The sequence below is a fragment of the Prosopis cineraria genome, unplaced genomic scaffold (genome assembly GCF_029017545.1).
Source record: "Prosopis cineraria cultivar Desert tree isolate PC_DT_omini unplaced genomic scaffold, ASM2901754v1 PC12, whole genome shotgun sequence".
Classification (NCBI taxonomy): domain Eukaryota; kingdom Viridiplantae; phylum Streptophyta; class Magnoliopsida; order Fabales; family Fabaceae; genus Prosopis; species Prosopis cineraria.
In genome coordinates, this window is record NW_026555343.1 from 2,344,087 (window position 1) to 2,351,351 (window position 7,265).

The following is a 7,265-nucleotide window of genomic DNA, read 5'->3' on the forward strand; positions in this document are numbered from 1 at the left end:
ATTAAGTGACTCCTGAAACTAATAAGAACGCGGCCCTCCAAGACTTGCTCAAGGTTTGTGAGTTGACACAACTTTTCAAACCTTTTAACGTACCGCGTTTAATTAATTATTAAAAAGGAGAACAAATAAAAAAACAAGTAAAGTCTTTTATTTTGATGTTACTTCCATTCTGGGTTAATTTAGTTCTTTGGATTGAATCTCTTTTAAACCCATTCAGTAAAATTTGTATAGGGATCGAATAAAAAGAATGAGAGAGAAACGAGTCAAGTTTTTTTTCCCAAAAAAAAAGTCACTTATGGATTTCTATAATTTTCTCGTTATTTGTTCTTCAAATTAATATTCAATATTTTTTAGGCTTTTTTCAAATTTAAGAAAAAGACGAAGACGAAAGTTATTTTTAATCTTTATAATAATTGTTTATTTGATTTATTTCATTCTTTCTCCCAAACAAGTTAAAAAACTATGGATCTTACAAAAAGAGCACATTCTCCATGATATATTTGAGTTTTACAACACATTTAACTATAGATAGAATATATATATATATATATATATAACACTCTAAATATGTAAAAAATTCAAGATGTACTTTAACTTGTAAATAATGTTCCTTTTTATATTTTTTATATGTTATATTAATTAGCATTCATGATACCTTGAAATAATTAGAATTTCCTAGTTTAATATCGAAAAACGGATCAAATTTTTTATAGTTTTAAAATGCACATACTGTCATGCAAATTAAGGGCTTATTTAAAATTATTTTTGTTTTATTATCTTGAGAATTGATATTTTGTAAAATATATTTTAAGAATAAAAAATAATAAAAATAGATATTTTTTTAATTCTGTCTTGTTTTTCAGAACAATAATTCTAGAATACTTAAAAGATGTTTTTGTTTTTTCTATTTTCTATAACAATATTTTTCTTTTTTGTTTTTCAAAACACTTTTTAAAAATACCTTACCAAATAAATTTTTTTTTTGGTTGTGGAGAACTGAAAATTGTTCCCATATTTTTAGAGAGAATTACATTTAGGTCTCACATAAAAAAAATTAATTAATATAAAATCTATTAACAACTGAATTAAAAAAATTAACAACACAATCAATTGTTAATTTTCTTAGTTCAGTTGTCACTGAATCTTGTAGTAATTAATTTATTTATGTGATATTTTAATGTAATTCTCTCTATTTTTTAATTCTCTAACTGGGAAGGAAACTCAAGTGTGGAGGAGAAGCAAAAGTACAAACTTTAACGATTTTTTTTAATTTAAGATTATATATCTGCATTTAATTTACGTTGCAACAAACAAAATCCAGGACTAATTAATTAAACAAGGAGGCATGTCATTATTTAATTTACGTGTTTATTATAAAGTTTTCAATATTATTCTCAGCAAAAAAATATTTAACAACACCACACAAACTCCTTATGAGATAATGCAAAATGTTGAAACTTACGCCCAAATTTGATTGACATTTAAACCAAATTTAAATACTCTAATAGATTTTAATTTTTCTAACAAAAATTATACTCTAATTAGTAGATCTTGATTTCTCATAATTCACCATGAGAAATTTATATACTATATTTTAGGATAAAAGAGAGCAAATTGATCCTTAAATTATAGTTGAACGTCTAAGACTCTTAACTTATTAAATATGTAATATTTTTTTAACTTTTAAAAATAGTACAATTCGACTCCTAATATTAACAATAGTTAGTTTTAACTATTATTTAACTGAAAAATGGCCGTAAAAAATATTTAAAAGGATCACAAAATTACAACAAATGACTTCAAAATTACAGATAATAACTCAAAAAATTACAAAAAAAAACTAAAAAATTATATTGGACAATTATCAGTTAAAATTAACTTTTATTAATATAATAAATGATTAAATTGTATTATTTTTAAAAGTTAAATAAGAAAAATATTGCAGCTCTTGCATGTGTTAATGGGTTTCATCCCATTCTTTTCTCTCAGGATGATTTAGTTTGTGTTATGCAGCAAGACTTGCGTACTGCAACTTAGTTTTCTTTTGTTTTTTCCTTGTTTATCCCACAAAAACCAAAAAAAAAAAACACACAAAAAGAAGAAGACGAAGGGGAACGTTGCACATTTAATAAATTTAAGATCCTAAATATGTCTGGACCTATAATTTAGGTTCTTAAGAATCAATTTTCTCTTTCACACTATATTTCACATACATTCTTATGTCTAACTTTCCCAGCGCTTCAGAGATTTTCATATTTATATAATTTGTACCGCCAAAATAATCCTCATATAAAGTATATGTTTCTTCAGTGACCGTCTCTGAATAATGATTGGCGACTACTATTATTTTTCTGGAGAAATTATAATCAACCATCAATCAATGATAGGCCAAGCCAAATTTTATTATAAAGAGATTAAAGCTACCATATTCTCCTAATCTATCTATTGTGTCAAATCTAGAAGTACGCTTACAGGAAATCAACTCAATATACTCCAATATTCAAATGCAAAAATATTTTAAAATACATTCAAACAAAAAACTTTTACCATACATACACATACATTATATATTTACATTGTACACACACTTGAGAATGTCAAAATATTTCCTTATTTTTTATTATTTATAAATATTTTTTTATTAAAAATAATCATATTTGAGGTACGGTCAGACACTTCTAATATTCCAAATTCATTTTATTGTGAGGACTAGCTTCTTTTATTAGACTATCCAACTCTTAATATTTTATTATTGAAAACATCATTTGTGGCCTTTTAACTCTAATTACCTATTTTTGATTTTTTTTTCTTGGGAATTCAACCATAAATTTGAGCTATAGGTGATAAACATGCTTCAAAGCTTGGAGTCAATTCAAAGGTTGTTTTTCATGTCTTACTAATTCATACATGGACGTTTCTTCTTATTGAAAACAATGAAAGAGATTTTCATCATTTTAAATTGTTGTTTCTCTTTCTGGTGAAGGAATAATATAGAAATTATTCAATTCCCTTCTAGACGCGACACTACATGCTTCGGATCGAAGTCTTAGCAACATAAGTAATACAACTCTTTAAAATAAATTATTCAGATAAATAAATAACTTCTTATTGATCTATCTGGTTAAATTATATTATACGCTTTGCATCCTTTTTATTTCAAAAGTCTCACGCTTTGTATCCTTTTTATTTCAAAAGTCTCACATTTGACCTGTACTGTACAGACATTTTCTTTTATATAATTTCTATCAAAAACAATTTTTTTATTACCGCCTGAGTTAAGCTGCAACCATTGAAAGCAGTTGTTATATCTTATTCTTAATCAATGTGATAATAAAGCTCATGAAATATTTTTATTTTACAAATAAAACGATGTTCATTGATAAATAAAGATAATTAGTCGAGATTTATTTTTAAAACCAAAAAGAAGTCAAGTATATGTTTAAGTTAACCAAAATTTAGTATGACTTGTTTTATAAATAAAAGGGGAAATTTAATTTGCACTCATCCATCTCAATATTTTGAATTGCAGTCCTTGATTGCAAATATTTTTTTTTTAAATACTATGCTTGGCCTGCAAGGGAAAATAGAAAGAGAAAATGAAAAGAAGAAAAAAGTGAAGGGATACAATTTTTTTTCATTGTGCTTGGCAAAGTAAGAGACAACAAAGAAGAGGAAAAAAATTGTTAATTTTATATGAACAATAACAATCTTATTATTTATAAAAATATTTATATATAATGAAATTTAATATTTTAATATATTATATATATAATAATTTCTATCATGTATTATTGATTGAATAAAATTATAATTACAAATTATTTTATTCAATTTATAATTTTATTTATTAAATTATTAAATATGTATTAATTTTGAAATTTTGAAACTACAACCAAATATAATGAACTTAGCTGAAAATTTAAAATTAGCATTTATCTAATTAATCTAAAAATTAAATATATAGCTTATTTAACAAAAGTCTATAATCAAAATATAATCACACTACAAATATAAAATTTAAAAATAAAATTTTTTCTCCAAAATCTTTCCATATTTATAGATATAAAAGTTGAAGTTAAAAACATATAGATCCTATATGTTATTTTTCTCTTACTTTTATTTATCCTCGTGGCCAAATAAGGAATAGTGCTATTTTCCCCCACTTTTCTCTCACTTTTCTCCTTCCTTCACTTTTTTCTTCTGTCAAGCATGACATTAGTGAAGATACCAGTCATTTTACTGAACAATGATGTTATATACGGTAATGAATATTGAGCATAAAGAGACAATAATAACAAAGAATTGGGGTAGCACACTATATATATTTTATATTGGTATTGATAATATTAAAAAATGGAAATTACAAGATCTTGTTCAGTAAGCATCACCTAAAAGATACGAAATGATGGAGGATATGTAAAAAGGAATAAAAATAAAATCCTGCGATAACGAATTTAGTTGAACAACATTTGGTAAAAGAACTTTAAATAGTTGCTCAATCAAAAGTATACATTTTAAGAATCATTACACGCCAATTTTGACGTTTAATACAGAGTGGGTGGGGGGAATAGGTTGTGGCGTTCATAACCATCACTTTAATTAGTTTATTAAGATTATTTTTATTTTTTCTTTGATGCAATAATTAAGATTATCTTTATATACAAATAATATTTGATAACTTGCTGAACATGTTATGATTAAAAATCATAACATGTTTGGAGAGCTTGTCAAGTAGTTCAAGTAGCTAGGGTTTAAGATCTAGCCCAATCAGTTCATAAATTGTGTTGGAGTAGAGGACCCAATTAGCTTTTGTAATGTTGGAAAAATGTTCAACAAGCTAAGATAATCCCCAGAAGAATGAGTGCATCCCATTGTGAAGATATAAAAACGATAGATGGCAAATCTGAATTAAGGCTCAGGTTCTGGTAATGGAGGAAGCAAAAGTTTTTACTCTCTCCTCCATCGGAAGTTTTCTATTAACTGTAATATTTAATAGTGGCCATCTAAGATCTTCCTTCAATTCAATTATTTTATAGTCCAAGGACTCTGATCTAAGGTATTTCTATAGCAGATGACTTGATGGAGGATGATGATTTGTGTTTATGGATTATATATTTATTCTACGTACGGATCTAGCAAATGGCATGCATATTTAGAATTTGAGTATCATGAACAAATATGATCATACAAGTAAAGAAAATGGAGGTAAGTGCTCACAAATACACACATGCAAATACCTACATTGACCGATTGATATAGAACAATAATAGAACGGTATATATCACACAGAGTACATCTTCAAATTCCTCTGACAACAGAAATCCTGTAATATTATTATTTTCTTAACATCTTCACATCATCACAAGTTCACAGCAGAGAATTTGTTTTGTGTTTTAACAGTAGCCTAATTGAAGAAGAGATATTGAACCAATGAGTTCTGGGCCTCATGTATGAAACACAGCTCCTTAACTTTCTTGTCTTGCCACAACCCACTATCTGCAATCCAGCTGCAACTATATATACACATACATACATATACATACATACATACATATCAGCCTCCTGGAAAGAAAAATAGCAGCTGCATTACTGTATAGTTGCAGGTCATATTATTCTAGCTTGTTTACGTACTTCTGCATTTCATTTGTATAATCTTATATATTACTCACTGATCGATACCTTAATTTAATTAATATTGGTTAGAGTTGAACGACTACAGTAGTTCTTCATCAGTATGATACTATAATGAGTTTAGAAATATGGATTTTTCTGTTGATCTAATACACTTGAGCAAGAAAATTATTTTTCATATATAGGAAGTATTTGGCAGACTTGCCACTGTAAATGAGAAACAAGAAGAAAAGAGAGATTTGAGTTTGTAAGAATCAAGTGTAGTAGCTCCTCTGATCTGACTGATGCGGAAATTACGGTTTAGTTGCTCTCATGAGTGTCACTTTTAGTTGATCTCAAGTGAGTTTGTTCCACCTCTTTCGTTTTGATTTGAAAGAGATTCCCAACCATTTCTTAAAAACTACTTCACGTTTAAAGTGGTTTGTTCCTTTTTTTTTTTTTTTAATTGCCTCAATCCATCAGTAAGTGGGGTTTGGAATTCCAAAAAGAGAGAAGCTGTATGATCCGTAGCTTTTCATTTATAAACAACAAAAGAAAGAAAGAAGAAAAAAATATTTCTATATATAAAAAACTATGAGATGCACCTTATCTCGTTTTTTTAAATATATTGTCATATTAATTAAAAAAATATTTTTCTATGTATCCAAGAAAAAAATATTTCTATATATATATATATATATATATAAAATGCACCTTATCTCATTTTTTAAAATAAATTGTCTCATTAATTTAAAAAATATTTTTCTATATATCAAACATTTTATTAATATAGATGAATTCCAAAGGTTTCATTCGCTTCCATCAACGTTTTTTTTTTTTTGGAGGACAATTGAGGATAAAGGATGTGTTTACTTGGAATTAATATGTAATTTGAATTCTAACAATAGGTCTAGAGGCAATTTAAATCCTATACTTGTATTTGTTACATTTTAAATCCTTAACAATTAAATTTAAAATAATTTCTCCTTCACTGTTAATATTAGATGAACTTATGTTATTTTTTAAATAATAGGGCCTCATCACTTGATCATTGTCTCTCTCCTTCTATCTTTCTCTACTCACTCGCTCGCTCTCTCCCTCTACCCCCCGCCTCTCATCTTTACTACAGAGATGATGCCACTAAAAACAGAGCACTATCTGTAAGGTTGCTCTTACCAATCCAACACTTAACCACAATTTCATAATAATTAATCACAAGACTAATCCAAATGAATTATCCAACCATGGTTGACATATTTGAAAACAACATTAAAGATTTTCAAAATCATATAAAATTTTTCAAGATTTATGAACCCAAGTTTTACAACTTTAATATACTTTAATTTAGTTCCAATAAGTTCAAACCATAGAAACAAGTATAAAAGCATGAGATATAATTTTGTAGTCAAAACCCTTGAAAACTAGTTGAAAAACATCAAGTTAGCAAAAACAGAGGGATGTGCCACAACTGCTTCTCTTTGTGCTATACACTACGACGTATTGCATAAAATGCCAAATTTATTGTTGTCAATTTGATAGTAATAGGGGCGAACTTTTGATGTGCTTCATTTCTTTGTCTGACATCCAATTGAAGTACTCTATGTATTTATAAAAAACTCTCTTGGAGCTTTAGCTAATGGTACTAGTTTCACTCA